This window comes from Lissotriton vulgaris, chromosome 4_1 (assembly GCF_964263255.1).
Source record: "Lissotriton vulgaris chromosome 4_1, aLisVul1.2, whole genome shotgun sequence".
Taxonomy (NCBI): domain Eukaryota; kingdom Metazoa; phylum Chordata; class Amphibia; order Caudata; family Salamandridae; genus Lissotriton; species Lissotriton vulgaris.
Window position 1 is genome coordinate 1078736226 of NC_141691.1, and position 20129 is coordinate 1078756354.

Genomic DNA, 20129 nt, shown 5'->3' on the forward strand with positions numbered 1-20129 from the left:
GGCCCAGGCAGTACAGATCCCCACTGACTCGTTAGATGTGCAGTGTGTCCTCCTCACACTCCCAGAAAATAAACAAACTGCCCTAATTAACATGTATTCACGACCAACCACGAGTGGGAAGGAGTCAGTAACTATTGATCAACTCAGACAGTTTATCTTAACTCTTGACCCAACAGTCACATTAATAGTGGGTGGCGATTTTAACTGCCAGTTTGAGCCACTCACAGATATAACTCAAGATGGTCCAGACGATGAGGATTTGTACTGGTATATCCTGGAACCGCAGATTCCGGTAGTTAGAGCTTGGACCCCCCTGGTGTTACAAATCAACTCCTTTACCCTTTTGTCCTCTCCTAGAGCTTGTAATGGGAGGACAAACTCAGATAGACCGGGCCGAATGACTTTCAATAGAGAAAGTCAAAATTCCATCCTTGATTACATTCTGGTGGAACCGAGAACTGGGGGAATGGTTCTGGACTTCCAGATTTACCCTAGAAAGGACAGTGACCACAACCTCCTGGTCATGATGCTGAAACCACGGAGTTTGGGTCTGCTTAACTCCGACTCTGAACCAAACCCAATAGATCCCCCGCTCCTATTAACAAATAATAGGCGGAGAGTTAAGTGGCCGCAGATACTAGGTGACACAAACAAACTTGCTGATTTACATCAAAGGGCTTGCCGTGTCTGAGTGACATGGGCGAGGTGGAGGACAAAGCTTTGCACTCAGGATTGGGTGATGAGCCCTTGAATATACATCTGGGGCTCATCCTGAAATTATCTTATGTGTTCAATCCGGAAGGAAGTTCGAAGGCTAAACAAGCTTCAGTCCATCCCTGGTATAATGCCAATTGTAGGAAAGTTAAAAAGGAATTGATCCTAGCGGTTAAATCACAGGATAAAACTAAGATCAAGTACTTCCGGCATTTGTACAGGCAGGTCACTCAAAAGGGAAGGAAAGAGTGGGAGGCAGATAATTGGGAAGATCTTAGAACTGCACTACAGTCCAAGGATTCTAAATCCTTTTGGACAATCGTTAGTTGTGGAAGCAGGGCTGGAAATCTGGCAAATGAACCTAACATAGCTGCATCCGCTTGGGAACTGCATTTCGGGGCCTTGTATGCCTCTCCGAGTAACGACGGCCTCGAAATTTCTCTCCCATGCCTCCCCCACGAGTATCGACTGGATGGGGCCTGGGAGATTACATATCCGGAGGTGGAAGCTGCTATTTTGAAATTAGCTCCTAATAAGGCCCCTGGCTTGGACAAGTTACCAGGGGACTTATTTCGGTCTGAACCAAAAATATGGGCCCCTTATTTATGTGTACTCTATAACGCTATATTAAATGGTATGGAACCTCCGGATACTTGGCGTGCGCCGAAATAGTTCCTATATACAAGAAAGGCTGCCCCCTTAAACCGTCCAATTATAGGCCTATCAGTCTGATAGACGTTACCCAAAAATTGATGGGACCGATTATTCTAGATAGAATACAGAGCTGGATGGAGGAAAATGATATTTTATCTCCTTTCCAGGCTGGGTTCAGGCAGGGTACATTAACTGTTGATCAGTTATTTAGACTCCAGGTCTTATACTGGAAAACTGTGATTGTGGAGGGGGGCAGCATCTACATGATCTTTGTTAACCTGCGGTCAGCATTTGATTTGGTACCCAGGGATACACTGTGAAAGGGTATTACATGAACTTGGTCTACCATGTTATATTCTCAATGTTTTAATGAGGCTTCATATTTGCACCTACGCCCAAGTAAGGTGCAGGAAGTATGGCAAATTGTCGGCCTGCTTCCCGGTGAACCAAGGGGTGCGCCAGGGATGTGTCCTGTCCCCCACCTTGTTTTGCCTTTACATAAATGGACAGTGGATCAACGACTGCGCCAACACCCTCGCCCCGATCAAGAAACCCTCCAACAATCATACCAGCAAGAAAGCCAGCTGGTTCACTGAAGACCTCCGGGCCTCCAAGCAAACCTGCCGAAAGCTGGAGAAGATCTGGCTCCGTGAACGAACATCAGACAGCCACGCCGCCCACAAGAATGCCACCCGCAGACACCATCACCTCATCAGATCCGCCAAAAGGGCCTCCTTCAAAGACCGCCTAGACAACAACGTGCACAACAGCAAAGAGCTCTTCAACATCCTGAAGGAACTCTCCAACCCCAGCTCCAACACCAACGACGTCCCACCCTCGCAAGACCTGTGCGACTCGCTGTCCACCTTCTTCCACCGCAAGATCACAGACATCCACAACAGTTTCAACGCCACGACCGCCACGACAACCATTGAGACTTCCACCCCCACGACCACCATCCGCACCAACCGCCTGCTCTATTGGACCAATATCAACGACAATGACACCATCAAGATCATGAACACCATCCACTCCGGATCTCCGTCAGATCCATGCCCACACCACATCTTCAACAAAGCCAGCACATCCATCGCACCCCATCTCCGGAAAGTCATCAACACCTCCTTCGAGACAGCAACCTTCCCGGAGAGCTGGAAGCACGCCGAGATAAACGCCTTACTCAAGAAACCCAAGGCAGACCCCAAGGACCTCAAGAACTTCCGGCCCATCTCCCTGCTCGCATTCCCAGCAAAGGTCATCGAGAAGACCGTCAACGAACAACTGACCCGCTACCTCGAGGAGAACATCATCCTGGACCCTTCCCAGTCCGGGTTCCGCAGCAACCACAGCACAGAGACTGCCCTCATTGCCGCCACCGATGACATCAAGTCCCTGCTGGACAACGGAGAAATGGCAGCCCTCATCCTCCTGGACCTGTCAGCCGCCTTCGACACGGTCTGTCACCACACACTACGAACACGCCTCCACAACTCTGGGATCCAAGAGAAGGCCCTGGACTGGACCACGTCTTTCCTCTCCGGCAGAACACAGAGCGTCCGCCTTCCCCCCCTTCCGTTCCGAAGCCCCCGAGATCATCTGCGGCGTACCCCAGGGCTCATCCCTCAGCCCAACTCTGTTTAACATCTACATGGCACCGCTCGCCCACGTCACCCATCGGCACAACCTCAACATCCTCTCCTACGCCGATGACACCCAGCTGATACTCTCCCTCACCAAGGACCCCCACACCGCCAAAACCAACCTTCACGAAGGAATGAAGGCCATTGCTGAATGGATGAGGAACAGCCGACTGAAGCTGAACTCGGACAAAACGGAGGTCCTCATCCTTGGATCCAACCCTTCGGCCTGGGACGACTCCTGGTGGCCGACCGCACTGGGAAACGCTCCAACACCCACCGACCACGCACGCAACCTAGGGGTCATCCTCGACTCCACCCTCTCCATGACTAAACAGGTCAACGCCGTCTCCTCCTCCTGCTTCAACACCCTCCGTATGCTCCGTAGGATCTACAAGTGGATCCCCACTGAAACGAGAAGAACAGTCTCCCAGGCCCTTGTCAGCAACAGGTTGGACTATGGAAACGCCCTCTACGCAGGAGCCTCGGCCAAACTCCTGAGACGGCTCCAACGCATCCAGAACGCCTCTGCACGCCTGATCCTAGACATCCCTCGCTGCAGCCACATCACACCCCACCTGAGAGACCTGCACTGGCTCCCGGTCAACAAGAGGATAACCTTCAAGCTTCTCACCCACGCACACAAGGCACTCCACAACACCGGACCAACGTACCTCAACAGACGACTCAGCTTCTACACCCCCACCCGCCCGCTCCGCTCCGCCAACCTCGCCCTCACTACAGTCCCCCGCTTCCGAAGAACGACCTCAGGCGGTAGATCGTTCTCCCACCTTGCCGCCAAGACCTGGAACACCCTCCCCATTCACCTACGGCAGACCCAAGACCTGCTGACCTTCAGAAAACTCCTTAAGACCTGGCTTTTCGAGCAGTAGCAGCATTCCCCACCCCAGCGCCTTGAGACCCTCATGGGTGAGTAGTGCGCTTTACAAATGATTTGATTGATTGAGTGATTGATTGATCGACCACCTTATTGGAGCCATGGATATAGATGCCCCGAGGTTAGTCACTGGTCGGGTGCCCGCTCTGATGTTCGCGGACAACACTTTGTTGTTGTGCAAGACATCAACGGGCATCCTACGTACTCTGGATGGCTTCGCCGACTTCTGTACAGCTAGGGGTCTGGAGATTAATCTAGACAAAACCAAGTTTATGATCTTTAATCTCCTGAGGCAGACACGCCCGAACCCCCGGCTGGGTGGATTCCCTTTGGAGAGACTAAAGACCTTTGAATACCTGGGTATTACTTTATGAGAACACCTGGAATGGGATTCACAGCTGGTCAAAGCTACACTTAAGATAACTAACGTGGTGGGGGGATCCAGAAGCTCCACAGAGAGTCTGAGTTCAAGCCTGCGGCTCCAGTTATCGAAATCTATAATGTCCAGGCTAGATCGGCAGCACTATATGGGGCCAAACTCTGGGGTCACCAAAAATCTCCCAATTTAGTTAAGGCAGAACACGCTTTCTTGAGGAACATATTGGGGCTCCCTGTGAGCACCCTGCTCGTACCTCTACGCATGGATAGAGGGCTACTCCCCATTGAGGAAGTTATGACACTACGCCCCTTAACATACTGGAAAAGATTGTGGTCCGTGCCAGAACTCATTTGTTATAAAAACGAATTCAGGGAAATTTGGGATGCATTGAAAAGCAAGAATATCCGGTGGTTGACCCATATAAAGCTAAATAGTTGTAGGATAGGTCTATCGGAGCTTTGGGAAACCCCGGACGTAGCTTGCCCGGGCCTAACCAAAGCTGATTTGGTCCGTCAGTACAGGACCACAATTTAGCATCCCTTCAATCGAGCTGCGAGGGGGGAAGATTGACCACTGAGTTCCTTCAAGTCAAAGTAAACTATAAAAAGGAAGAGTTCTTAGATTTGATATACCCCGCATCAGCGGGAAAATTGTATATGCAATTTAGACTGGGTACCCTTCCACTTAGTGTTCACCAGTAAATGGGACAGAAATAAGAGTAAGGAGTGTCCTGCCTCTGAATTCCACCCGGAAAACGAAGTTCATGTTTTCTTTTTCTGTCCAGCGTATCAGGTTGCACGTAAGCACTGGGTGATTGCAATTTGTAGAAATCTAGGTTTTCGCCAGTGTGCACAAGCACTTAGACTGTTAAAGTATGATACGCATCCCCCATATCATTTTTGCCGTCTCGCGCTTTTTGAATGCAATGTGGCACAGGCATAGGAAATTGATTATTTTAGCCAGCGTATAGTACGATCTCCCTTATTTTACATCTAATTGAATGGTCGATAATGGATTCTATGTTTAATCATGTCTTACTACTATGCATAGTGTTGTAGTTTTATTTGCAAACTGTGGATTTTATGTACTGTATATGATGCTTGTATTTATTATCTTACTTACTGTAATGTATATATTTTATTAACTTTTATGGCCCATTGTGGCCAAAATAATGTTATCGAACGAACGAAATAGATTTGGGTGTCAAAAGCGTAATGGTGGTAATTCACTCCAGCTTTTTTCAAGATGATTGTGAGGGGCTCCATAAAGAGATTGAAGAGGGACGGGGAGAGGATCTAGCCTTGCGCGACCCCAAGTGTGACTTTTGTTGGCTTCCAGAGACGGGAGTCGATTTTAATTTGTTGCGAGCTGTGTTGAAGGAAGGAGATGAACCATTTTAGTAGTGTGCCATTAATGCTAGAGCACTTAACAAGGTCTCCAGAAGAGCTGGATGATTTACTGGGTCGAATGCCGCAGATAGGTCAATAAGGATGAGTTGGCAGGCATCACCTTCATCAAAAGCCTTGTGAATATCGTCAGATTTGAGCATAGCTGTTTCAGTGCTACAGCCTTTCCTGAATCCTGATTGAAAGGTGTCAAGGAGGTTGGACTCATCAATGTGTTTGTTGAGTTGGAGGAGAATGCATTTCTCCAATGTTTTTGCAAGGAACCGGAGGTTGGAGATAGGTCTGAGGTTAAGATCATTAGGGTCGGCCCCTGGTTTCTTGAGAATGAGTGTGATTTGTCCTCGTTCAAGTGAGTCTGGGACACAGCCTGAGATGAGAGAGGCGTTGATGATTTTTGACCAGAAAGGGGAAATGGTGTGGTTGAGTTCTTTTATAATTGTGGATGGGAAGGGGTCTATAGTGTGGGAGGAAGGTTTTAGGTTAGAAATTATACTGAAGACCTCATTTTCCGACATTAGCTCAAAGTCGGATCAATGGGCATTGTTTAGCTGGAGGCAGACCGGATTGTCCTTGGGAAGAACTCTTTCTGATTGGTCAAGAGTGGCTAAGGGGGGCAGGTTAAGAGGGTAGGAGTGTTTGCTGTTTAGATGAAGGAATGATCAAATTAATTTTTTAAATTCTTTTTATTAACTTTGCTCACATCAATAGACATTACAGAACAGTGTTCAAATAGCATGTGATAGGTTGACAGTTTACAATGTAGTGCAAGACCAGCATTAACCTCAAGCAGGACGTTCAAATTTAAAACCCTGATCCCAGTCCCCCCCTCCCTGTATTTCCTCCAATGCCCCCAGATATTTTTCCATTTTTTAGTGCAGCCTCTAGTTTTATAGATGGTCTCCTCCGCTCTTTTGCACCAATCAAGATCTCGCACCCACTGATCCCACTGCGGAGGAGCCTGCGCCCCCCCCCCCCCAGGCACTGGCGATATTTCTTTTTGCAACACCGGCTGCCAATGCCAGCCGGATCTCCTTGTGTCTGGTCCAGTCAGTGGCCCCCTTAATCATTAGTAGTAACCACCTGGGTTCCCTTGGTACCGGAGAGCCCACCACCACTGCCATTGTATACGTGACCTTGATCCAGAAGGATAATATCTCAGGGCACTCCCAAAATATATGATAGAAGGAACCAACCCCCTGACATCCCCGCACGCAGAGGGCCGACTGACTCCCACCCCATGTATACAAGTGGGTGCACGGGTAATACACAAGGTGCAGTATTTTGAGCTGCACTAACCGGAACCGGACGCAAATTGCAATTTCCTATGGACTCTGCAGGGCGTCCTGCCAGTCACCATCCTCCAAAGCCCCTATGTCGCATTCCCATTTTTCCTGCAACAACACTAAGGGGTCAGGCATGTTGTTTATAAGCTTACGATAAATAGTGGAAGTAGGCTTCTCCGGGATGGGATCGAGTAGCAGCCAATTTCTCCATGGGGTAATATTCCGGAATGGAGCTACCTCCCCGAATGTGTGAGCGCAGAGCATGCGTGAGGCGCAGGTAGTGGAATCGCTGTGAGTCGTGCAGGTCATATTCTTTTTTCAGGTATTCAAACGAGCGGGGGCAGTCCCCCTCCACACGTCCCCCAGATATTCTATTCCTATGAGTTTCCAACCCCGGAAGCCATCAAGTCTAGACACTTCCGCCAACTGCTCACCGAGCCAAAAGGGGGTTCTGCCGGGGGGGGCGCTGGAGGGCGCACTGCGGGATGGCTGGCTTGTAAGTCAGCTCCGCCGGACGGTGCTGAAAAAGCGGCCTTTGTACCCCTAAAACTACCGCCAATACGACGAAAAAGGAATATTTGGCAATCGGAAGATGAGGCCCGTGTGCTTCTGGTGATAAATCTCTCACACAACGGACACTGCGGTCAATATCGGCAAAAATCGGCGTGGAGGCGAGTGGCGATCCAAAATGGCTGCGCCCGACACTCGGAGCCGCCGGTAACACGGACAGATAAAAGCCCAGATAAGGACAACAAACTACAGGCTCGCCGATCAAATATTGCAGGGACGACCACGGACAAGGTGAGAAAGCCGGAGTATGCCGGGGGCTACAAGAGCGCAACTGGTGGGGATGCGTTCCAAGCACTACAAAATGGCGGCGGCGGTGGAACGCACACACTTTGCAGCAGAGGAGAGCAATACCGGGACCGCGAAGAGACCAGGCGGGTTCTAAGCGGACCGGAGTGAGAGTAAACGGACGAGGTTGCAGGGCGAAAGCAGCAAAGGGCAAGGAAAGGATCTTTCCTTGTTCAAACACAGGGTGCTAGAAATGTAATGCTGATTCGCGCTGCAGTCTGTGTGCCCCCGCGAGAGATACGATGTATGCAACCCAAGAATGGTGTTGAAGGTGTGGAACTGACTCGGCTGAATAGAACCGGGCAGTGACTATACTAGCTGCTGAGCCTCACGCCGGCGACTGCCAGAGGGTAAAACCATGGGCGCCCATTGAAAACTAACAGCATATACCAGGAAAGTAGTCCCCACGTGTGAGCTGCATGGCTGAGGAACAGCACGATCAGTGAATTGTGCAGGAGCTGCTGGTGAGGCGATCTAACTTCATGCTGCCGGGTAGGTCCCATCCTGAAGGCGCTCAAGACACAGCAAACAACACGGCATTGAGTGCGGGGTTGTGAAGGGGGTGACATCACGCTGTCATCAGTGACCCCAAGCGGCTAATAAATGGCAACTGGGTGAAAATGCGGACCTTCTGGCGGTCAGATGCATAAAACTGCTTCACAGTGGGCGGCAAGAACACCCCAACTTCGAAACCGGCCAGCTGCAGATACCACGTCCACGATAAGCCCGGGGACGCGACGAAGTAGCCCCCCAACGTGCACCGGCATTATGGGGAAACCGGACAAACAACAGACTAAATTGCCCTTTGAAGCTAGGAAACAAGCCAAAAGCAACGCGGCCACTTCAGACGCGGAGGGTGAGCAAGAGTTGAACGACGGGACCGGCATGGAGTCAGTCCTGCGGGCGATTCAGCAAAGTCTACAAGAAATGAACAACAAGCTGGACAATGTGATGCAACGTGTAGACAATATGGCAGCGAAAATAGAAAAACACGACGAGCGGCTTGTGGAGGCGGAACAACAGATTTCTAAAGTGGAGGATGAATCCAGGACCACAACGAAAGCATGCGGTGGCATTGAGAAGACTCTGGAGGGCCTGCCTGCCAAGGTGGAGGACCGAGAAGCGAGGTCCAGACGAAATAACGTCCGCATTTCAGGTCTGCCGGAGTCTACAAACACAGGCAAAATGGAAAACTACATAGAGAAAATGCTGAAAGACATATTTGGTGCGGAGAGCCTATCAGCGGTTTTCCTCGTCGAACGTGCACACCGCTCCCTGGCACCCACCCCAAAGCCGAGTGCTACCCCGCGCATGATAATTGCCCGCATGCTTAACTACAGGGACAGGGACACGGTCCTACGGCTCGCTAGAGAAATGGGAACAATCACATATCAAGGAAATACCCTGGAGTTCTACCCGGACCACACCGTGGCGGTGCAGTTGGCGCGAAAAGAATTTGCACCAGTGAAAAAGAAGCTCCGGGAGCCATGAGTTGAGTATGCAATGTTATATCCAGCAAAACTCAAAATCACTAATGCGGGCAAGCCCGTGATTCTCCCGACTGTGCAGGCAGCGCAGGTATATGTCAAGAAACTGGGAAAACGGTGCAAGGTACAGGACCAAGAAGACCGGACGAGTGATAACGACTGAGGCGCTCAGTGGCCAAGGGACTCAAGTCTCTGCAAATCTTCATGTGAATGGTGACGCCTCGATGTCGCAAACACTTCAAGTGTTTGCGGGACATTACTGTGGAAAGTGGACACTCACAGGAGTCATCTAATGCTGTGTGCAACAGACAGGGGGGACATGAATGGAACATGCAAGTGGACGATACAGGCACGCTGTGCACACGCTGATGTACTGAACAGTGAGTAACCTAGCAGTCCCCTGTGGACAGGGGACGAGGGTGGGTCCTCGGGGGGGTCCACTATGTAGCGACCAACACACTGTGACAGTGAACCCATGCGGCGCTGACCCAGGGGTGGTACCGCGGAGGTAAGCTCACTTAGGGGGTCTGAATTAAGCCACGCAGCTATGGACTGCAAACAGGGACGATGTTGCTGCGATGTATGATTCTAATACATGACTATGGCGGGAGGTGGGAGGGGGGAAAAAGGATGTTGAGAATGTTACAACCAACGCACGCACCCGTCCACGTCCACTATGTGGATGGAGACGTGTGAACCTGGCGACACCCCCAAGCGGGTGTGCCCCAACTTAAGTTACACTACTGGTTTGGTTATTACACTGGGATGGCTTTGGCAAAGTTTGGGCGCTAAAGTGGGTGGAGGGAGGGTTAGGATGTTGGGGGATGTTCGTACAGAAGCACTGTGTCTGAGAAGCATTGCGACCTCTTTAGTTACCAACTGCACTGTTATTGAAATTTTACTCATTACCAGAAGATATATCTTTACATATGAAGTTGAGCAAACTGTTTACGCGCTAGCTGGAATGGCGAGACCTAACATGAACTGGCAAAAACCAAGTTTAATGCTATGACACGACCAAACACACTGAAATTCATCACGTGGAATGTCAGAGGCTTAGGCAATCCGAAGAAAATAAGGCAAATGTTTGCGTTTTTTGACAGATTCCACATAGACGTTGCTTTCCTGCAGGAAACACACATAGCGTCCAGCAACACATCCACGTTGGGCAATAGATGGGCGGAATCAGTCACTGGCTCCAATTACTCAACGTACTCTCAAGGGGTTAGCATACTAATACGAAAGGGGGTACACTTCAACATATCGAGCATACACAAAGATACAGAGGGTAGATATGTCATAGTCGTGGGTAAGGTTAGACAGCGTCAAGTTGCGTTGGTGAACACATATGGCCCTAACATAGACGACCCAAAGTTTTATGAGACACTATGACACAACATTGCAGATATCCAGGCTGAGAATATATTATGGGGAGGCGATTTTAATATAGCGTTGAAGGAGGGACTAGATAGGTCACTAAACACGCTGGAATCGCACGTAAAAGCAAGAGCGACGCTTTATGATGCGATGGAAGATTTACATCTGGCTCATATGTGGAGGGTACTACACCCAGGGGAACTAGTAGCAACACACATAAATGCGGCACACAAAAGCTTGTCTATGCTAGACTACTGGCTGGGTACACAGGATGTGATATCATGGGTGGTCAATATAAAGCATCTTCCTAGGACACTTTCAGATCACAGCCCCGTGCTCCTGGAGGTAGAGATCCCTCACTACGAACCACCACCGTTCACGTGGCGTTTTACTGCAGTAGCACTACGTGACCCGTTGTATGTCGATACCATACATAAAGCCATAATAGACTATTTTGACCTAAACTGTCCGACGACAGAAGACCCTTGCCTACTATGGGAAGCTTTCATAGCTACAATACGGGGTGTATGCATAAGCACGACCACGGGCATATTGAGAGACATCAGGCAACAATTAAAAACTCGTGAGAGCGCCATACACGCATTAGAACAGCGATACACACAAACAGGGGACACTACTCTGTTTGGAGACATACGAGCACTAATGACAGAACATCGGAAATTTGCAGCGGACGAGCTCAAATATATATTCAAACGCAAAACTGCTAGGATGTATGGGGAGGGCGGAAGGCCGGGTAGGGCTCTAGCTGAGAAAATATGTACAGGACGAGCGCCACAGTACATCACTGCAATCAAAACCAGAGCGGGAACACTGACTCATGACATTAAGGGCATAATGGGCGAATTCATGGACACGTATGGTAAACTATATGAGGCACGACCGTTGATACCACAAGAGGAACTACTGTCCTACATGGCAGATGTAGAATTAGCGTGGTTGTCAGACGGTCATAGAGAATACCTAGCTCGCCCCATAACCGTAGAAGAAGTTGTAGACACCATTAAACGGCTACCAAATGGCAAAGCTCCGGGGCCAGACGGCTTCGTGGTCGAATTTTACAAAACATTTGCGGACTTACTCGCTCCGCACCTGGTGAGACTATATGGAACAGCACATGAGGCCCAAACCCTACCGACATCCATGAGGGAAGCCCTGATCATTGCGTTACTGAAACAAGGCAAAGACGAGGAACAATGCGATTCCTACCGTCCCCTATCACTTATAAACGTAGACACAAAAATTATAGCAAGTCTATTGGCAGACAGACTAAAACCACTGATGCCACTACTGATACGGCCCGACCAATCCGGCTTCATACCGGACAGATCAACCACACATAACACGCGCACGTTATTTGCCCTAGCTCACTACCTAGCGCCTGAAATAAAGGCTGTAGCAGTTTTATTAGACGCGGCCAAAGCGTTTGATACGATAGATTGGCCCTTTCTCCACGCAGTACTTATACGCATGGGGTTTCCACTACTGTTCATTGGCTGGATCACGATGCTTTACACTAATCTAACAGCACGCATTAGGATAAACAAACATATTTCGGAACCAATTACAATATGTTGAGGTACTAGGCAGGGGTGTCCACTCTCCCCGATGCTATTTGCCCTAATACTGGAGCCCTTAGCTTGCAAAATCAGACAACACCACCACTACTCGGCAATACAACTCCCAACGCGCCCCATACACATATCATTATACGCAGACGATATGGTACGGTATGTTAAAAACCCGGAGCAGCACCTTAACTCGTTACTGCGCGAATATATAAAATTTGGCAAACACTCAGGGCTACAGATAAACTGGGCTAAGTCCCTTATTCTGACACTGACAGATGGCACACACCCAACGGCCCTGGACTATCCCCTAGAATGGCAGGACGAACCGACCAGGTACTTGGGAATATGGTTCCACAGGGATCCAGAACTAGTTATCCGTACTAACTACGGAAGAGTGATATCCTCTCTGGAAGACAAGATCAAACGATGGAATAAACTGCCACTGTCACTGGCGGACAGAGTTGCCATCGTGAAAATGGTGTTGCTGCCCAAGTTCCTCTATTTGTTCAACAACATACCAATTAAGCTTCCTGCGGAGGTGTTTCGTAACATCAGAACGCTAATGCTGAATCTGATTTGGGCGGGAAAACAATCCAGGTTGGAGTTACACACGATGACACTACCATATGCTTAGGGAGGTTTCAAGGTCCCAGATCTTTATCTTTATTATTTATGCTCTCAGGCGCAATTCGCGCATTACTGGTACCACGAGATACCTTTCCTAACACATGTGGTGGTGGAAGCGGGGGACGCGGACCCGGTCCCGTTGACCAACATATTACCACATAAACGAGTTAAATTACATACACGCGACATTAACCCGGTCAACACCACCACGGAAGCGTGGCGACTGCTGGGCAAGGTAGCTAACAGCCTGCCACTCTACGCACCTGCACTCCCACTAGCACTTCACCCGGCGCTCTCGGTCACGCAGGAACAGGTCGGAATGGACTTACTGAGGCACGCTGGCATAGACAAGATGGGAGACTTATATAAAGATGGAATCTTTCAGACCCTAGACAAACTAGATTATATTAGCAATCCAACACTGCTGTTTAGCTTCACCTACTACAGATTGCAGAGGGCAGTGAGAGAGCACTTTCCTACTTTTCCGGAGGAACCTCAGACATTAACTCCTTTACAGCTGGTTCTCACAACACCCACGGCCTCTCATTTAGTGTCAAGATTATACACAAGTACACAGACAAACATTGGAGGGAACACTGAGGGGGTGAGAGACAAATGGAGCAAAGTATTGGAGGATACACTATCGGAGGAAGAATGGGAAACCACTTGCCTGCTAACGGGCATACTGACGCCTAATGGTAACCTGAGGATCATCCACTATAAATACCTCCACCAAATGTACTATACGCCTCAGCGGCTACACAGGTACGGCTTAAGGGACAACTCCAACTGTGTTAGGTGCAGGCAGGAGAACGTAGACTTCATGCACTTAGCATGGCACTGTCGCCCTGTAGCGGGATATTGGGAGCAAGTAGTACAGGCCCTTAATGACATGCTTGGGGCGTCAATCAAATGTACGGCCAAGGTCTGTTTGTTTGGTATAGTACCGCAGCTGAGAGCGCAAAGGCGTAAATTCTGTGTGGTAGCTCTTTTAATGGCAAAACGTAGAGTGTCCCTACATTGGAATAGTAAAATGGGGCCCAAGATGAAAAACTGGCTGGAAGATTTAACATATTGCTGCGACACGCTAGCCACTTACGAGGAAGAATTGCCGACTAGCTCACGCCCTAGGGATTATTGGGAGTATTTCAGGCAATACTTGCTAGCACGTACACCGTCACAAGATGAACAACATTGACAAGAAGGATTGAGACACACTAAATGGAGATGAGTATTGATAATCGATTTGATTTGTAATGGGAGGGGGAGAATGCTGTTACACAGTGACCTAAGTTCTAGGGGTATTCTTCATTTCTTTAGTTGTTTCACCATGGTTACATATAAAAATGAAAAACTGTAAGAACATGAACATATTTGGAAGCGTTTACGGTACTGTTTTGTTTCGCACATTCTACTTCATGCAACGCCGCCGGACCAAAGGTTGTCGGCTGATGGGCTGTGTATGACAATCAACGCATTTCATGACTTGTGCAAATATGTAGCCGGCCTATTATGGTTGTAGGCAGAGACAGTGTATTTTACTTGTGTGAAAATGTGCAATAAACATCTTACACCAAAAAAAAAAAAAAAAGGGGGGTTCTGCCCGTCAAGGAGCCCATCCACCCCAGAAATGTGTTTGCCTCCCTCCAGCACTGAACCACCACACCTGTGTTCTAGGGCCAGTCCGCTTGTGGTCTGCGGGCATATAACAGTGGCTCGCAACTCCCACCCGGCATCACCAACCGGTCCACCCTGTATGCTGGTTCCGACCTATCAGCATACACTCAGTCGTTGACCACCTGCAGCTGGGAGGCCCAATAGTATAGCTGCACGTCGGGCGGGACAGCCCCCTGTCGTACACACTCCTCGTAAGTTTATGCAACACAATCCGGGGTTTGCCACCATCCTAGAGTAGCGTCCGCACCGCCTGCGATATCCGCTTAAAGACACCTGGCAAAAACGATACAGTGTGTTTTGCAGGATATAAAGGAGTCTAGGCAGTGCCAGCATCTTCAACATTGCAGCACGTCCCATGAGGGAGAGAGGCAGCGTCCGCGAGTGGCCCACATCCGTTGTCAGGTGCAGCAGCTGGGGGTCCAGGATCTTGGTTTGGAACTCCACTCTGTCTCTGGTGATATACATCGCCAAATACTTGAATCCGTCAACCGATATCACCGCAGGGCACCTGGATGGTATCCGCGGAGGGGGACCAGAGAGCGGGAAGATAACTGACTTCGCCCAATTGATTTTATATCCCGACTAGCTACCGAAGAGTTCGAAGAGATGCAGCTCTTGCGCCATCGAATGGTACGGTCTGGTCATATATAACACAATGTCGTCTGCTTAGAGACTGAGGCGCTCTTCCCAGTCGTCGTTAAGTGCAAGGCCCCAGAACGACCTGTCCCTCCTGATCCTGTGAGCCAGCGGCTCCAGGGCGAATGCGAACAGGAATGGGGACAGGGGGCATCCCTACCTCGTGCCCCACCAGAGTGAGAAGGCTCTGGACACCGTCTCATTAACTCGCACTCGCGCTAACTGCCACTCATACAGGAGGCGTACCCAGCTGCAAAAGTCGGACCAAAACCCAAGCGTTGTAGGACCATGAATAGGTACGGCCATTCGATACTATCTAATGCCATTGATGTGTCCAGCGCCATCAAGGCTGTCTGCGTGTCCCCCACGCCTTCTGTCATGTATAACACACCATAAAGGCGATGCAGGTTATGTCGGGTGCTCCTGCGTGGCATTAATCCCGACTGGTCGACATGCACGAGATCCGGCAGAACTGGGAGTAGCCTGTCTGCCAGGACCTTAGCCAACACCTTCGCTTCAACGTTAATGAGCGAGATAGGTCGATATGAGGAGCATTGATTGTCCGATTTGCCTTCTTTGTGGATCACTACGATCGTGACCTCCCTCTGCTCAGGCGGTAGCGTTCCCACCTGCCACGCTTCTAGATACATCTGAAGTAGGGGGCCCATGATAACGTTTGCCTGACGCTTGAAAATCTCTATTGGTCTCTGTTTGGTCCCTGCACCTTCCCGGACTGAAGGGAGTTGAGGGACTCCCCTATTTCCTCTCCAGTCAAGTCCACCTCTAAACTATCTCTCTGCGCCTGAGACAGTGTGGGCAGCGTGAAATCATGAAGGAACTCTGCACAGTCCTGCTCCATCCTAGTGCAGACTGGGGTGTAGACCCCTTTATAGTACGACACAAACACCTCCGCTATGTCCATGCAAGTGGACACTAGGGAGCCTGTCTTGTCACGAACCGCAGCCACCCAAGAGCGCTCCCTGTTTCTACGTTCAAGCCATGCCAGGAGCTTCAAGGCTTTATCCCCCACATTGTAGATCCGGTGTTGCGTGGCCAGGGGGTAGGCACGCGCCTCGCCCTCCACCAGGGCCCTCAGCTCCCTCTGTTTAGGTGCCAGTGTGTGGCGACGATCAATTGCGGACACAGCGTCGGTGTTACACTCAAGTTCTTCTATCTCTTGTTCGAACTGCCTAATCTGTAGGGACTCCTCCTTCTTTTTGTCCCCAATCAAGGCCTGGGCCTGCCCTCTCAGGACAGTCTTGTACGCCTCCCAAAGTGTGATATGGGATGCAACTGGCCCCTGATTCTCTTCGAAGTAAAGCTGAGAGCCCTACCGGTGTTTATCCTATGTCCTCCCGAAGGTGCCACAGGTCAATCCTCTGGAATGCCGCTTTGTTAATGATCGTACCCTTCAGAATGACACTCTCTGGGGTGTGGTCAGAGTCTCCCTGGGCCATTATATGGGGTTCCAAGTAGTCTCCCAACTGGTCGGTGCATGCAAGCAGGTGATCCAATCTAGAGAAGGACCCATGGCTGGCTGAGTAAAAGGTATACTGTCTGTGTGAAGGATGGTGCACGCGCCACAAGTCTCCCAGTCTCAAGGCCTCTGTGAATCCCTGTAACCCCGTCTCTCCCTTAAACTCTAGTCCCCCACCCGAGTGATCCAAATTGGCATTCATGTCTCCCCCCACCAGAACAGTCCCCAAGGGAAGGTCTGCCAGAAAGGAGCCCAAACGTGCGAAGGTTGTAGAATGGATGCCAGGCGGGACATAACATGAGCTCAGCACCACTGTTTGCCCCTCCCACCTACCCGCCACTGCCACCATGCATCCCGAGTCGTCAGTCCACACGCCAGAGATCACCATAGGTAGGGCCCTATGAATCAGAATACCTACGCCCCTAGATCCGGATGTAAACCCAGAGTGGGAAACCATTTTATACCCAAAGCGGTCGAGTGCTTGACATCTGTTGCCTCGCAGGCGCATCTCCTGCAGAAGAACCATATCGGGGGAGTGCCTCTTCAGGTGTTGCAACACTAAAGTCTATTTAATTTTGTTGCCCAAGCCATTAACGTTCCACGTCCTATACTTTAACCTGCGTCTGAGTACCCATTTTGGATTAGGGACCCCCAAATCCTCGAATGAACCACGCTGCATTGTGGTTTGCCACAACCAACCTCACATGCAAAAGAACTGACATAAAGATGAGCAAGATAGAACTTTCCCTAGAGACCAACCCTCTTCAACCCCTCTCCCACACTTTTTCCCAACACCCCATCCCCCTCACTCCCCCCGCCCTGGCTGGTGAACCACCCACCGAAAAAACTTGCATAGTGCCTGTCGCCCCGATGCCACAACTAAAACCATTCAGGAGGAAACGTGGGTCTGCAGACCCGAAGAAGATGCATACAACTAGTGGCGAATCATACACCCCCTTGCTATACAACCCCAAGTATCCTGCATACTATGGCCTGCCCCAGCCCCCCGTCCAACACAGAACCAGGTCTATCTGTGTCGCGAGCAATGTCTCTAACCAGGGGCGGGCAAAAAGTCACAGCCTTGTTCTCCCCGCCTCCGGGGAGCCAAACCAACTGGCCACCCACCCCTCCAGCCCAGTCAAAGTTTTAGTAGGGCCTTTAATCTAGCACAGCAGTACCATCGTCATACCAGAATCACTCCACCGTCTGCCGTTCGTCGGCACTGGGAACTCGCTCTGCCTCCGGAACCACCTCCAGATCTCCTCGGTGAATCTGCGTGTCTTGCGGCCCACAGCACGCCAGCCTTCCAACCAGTCACCGGCATCCGCCGGCGTGTAGAAGAATTATGCCTTTTCTCCATCCAGGACTTTGAGTCATGCTGGGAATAACATAATGTACTTCAACCCTTTGTCCCGAAGTGCCTTCTTCACTCCATCGAAGGAGCGCCGCTGTCGCTGCACCTGTAACGTAAAGCCGGGAAAAAGCGGATGATGGCATTGTCTCAATGAAGGTCCCCATGGGTGCGTGCCGCTTGCAATATGGCATCCCGATCTCTGAAATTGAGGATAAGGGTGATGATCCTGCGTGGGGGAGCCCCTGGCCTGGGCTTAGCTCCCAGGGCTCTGTGCACCCGCTCAACAGAGAAAAAATTTGAAAGACGTTTAGGTTTCAGGTGGTTCAGAATTAGGTCTTCCACAAACCAGTCCGTCGATGGCCCCTCCGGTACCCCCACTATGCGAATATTATTCCGCCGGGCCCGGGCTTCCTAGTCCTCCAGGCCGGCGTGTATGTCAGCCTGGTTCTTTGTGAGAACGGCTACCTGTTCCTCCAGTCTCTTCATCTTCGCCTGGAGCCCACCAAGCCCAGTTTCTGCCAGAGTAACCTTTTCCGAAAGGTTCACTTCTTCTGTCACGGAGTCCAGTTTTGGCTCTAGAGTACCTCAAAAGTCTCTGATGACCCTCATTATATCTTTCAGTGAGGGATTTGGGCCCCCGTCTTCTTGGTCATCGTCATGACCGCCACCCCATCGCACTCCTCTCTTGGGTCAAGCACGCTGCAGGCGGCTCTGTTTCAATCGGCCTTCGCATGATCAATCGGCCTCTGGAATATGTTGTGCCAGCCGCGGCCCCTTGGTCTCCTAGTCTCTGACCCCTATCACTCGCTGGGGCTTCTGTTGCCTCAGCCAGCTCCTATACTGCACCGGAGCTCATGCCAGGTCGAAGGGGCAGCCCAGAATCCGCGATATGAAAAGCATAGCCACTGTCCGAGCGCAGTCGAGGCCGCGCTCCAGCAAATACCACTACCACTGGGCAGGCGGGGGGCTGCCGTCCGGTCACTCCATCTTTGATGCCCCTTGCTGCTCAGGGCCTCCGGCCTGCACCATCCGCCACCTGCTCATGCAAGCTTCTGGGCCCCTGAGGCAGGAAAGGCCACCAATATCCGCAGGCTCCACCTCGCCCCTATGGTGGGGCGCTCCCGAAGCGGCAGTCTTCGCTTACCGCTCCCGTCACTTGCCTCCCGCTCCACTCCTGGGCTCTTGAGATGATTAAATCAATTGCGACCGCTCAGCAGGGTCTCAGTCCGCTGCTCCGATGGGCCGGTTTAGCCACGCGGCCGCTGGAATCGCTGCTCAGATTTCGCGGGTGGGCGTCATTTTCGGCAATTCAGGTCGGGATCTGCTCTCCTCAGGATTGTCCCTGCGGACGCTCGAGGCTGCGTGCAGTCACCGTCACGGATCACCGCCGCACTCCCACGGCCGTGGGTGTCCTCCGTGTCCGCCCCGGTGTATGGATTATGCCGGATTTTAGGGGAATTTCTTGGACTAGTTAGCGCAGCTCACACACTACGCCGCCGTCTTCCCTGGTTGCAGGCCGGATTGATTAATTTTTGAGACTTTATTAGTGAAGAAGGTGGCAATTTCTTCACATCGCTCTTTGGTGGATTTGATTTCTTGAGAGGGAGTGCAGTTTGTTTGGCTTTTGACAATGTTGAAGAGTTCTCTTGGTCTGTTTTTCGCCAGATCTAGTTGGCTGTGGAAGAAAGACGCCTTTTCACTGAAAATGTGTTTTTGTATGCCTGCCGAGCAGATCTAAGTTGCGCTAGGTGCAAGGTCGAGGGGTTTAGTCTCCAAGACCTTTCAGTTTTTCTGAATTGACACCTTTCGTTATTCAGATCTACGTTGAACCAGGGTTTAGATTTGGTTCGCCTCATTTGTTTGAGTTTGAGTGGAGCTACTTGGTCTAAAACCTCTGTCATTTTTTTGTTAAAGTGTATAGTGAGGTCATCGGCTGTCCATGATGAGGGTTGGAGTTGTAGATGGGCATGAATCCTGGATTCAAGTTCGGGTAAAGGGACTTCTTTGATGTTTCTGGTCCAGTGCTTAGGTTTGTCATCATGAATAGGTTGGTGGCTGACAAGTGCATCAATCTTGAAC

At 50.5% G+C, this 20129-nt stretch overlaps 1 protein-coding gene across 1 annotated transcript in view; it reads left to right on the forward strand.

The window, feature by feature from the left end:
• TRIO (trio Rho guanine nucleotide exchange factor) overlaps nt 1-20129 on the forward strand; it is a 5246815-nt gene that overhangs the window by 1202717 nt on the left and 4023969 nt on the right. The window lies entirely within an intron of this gene.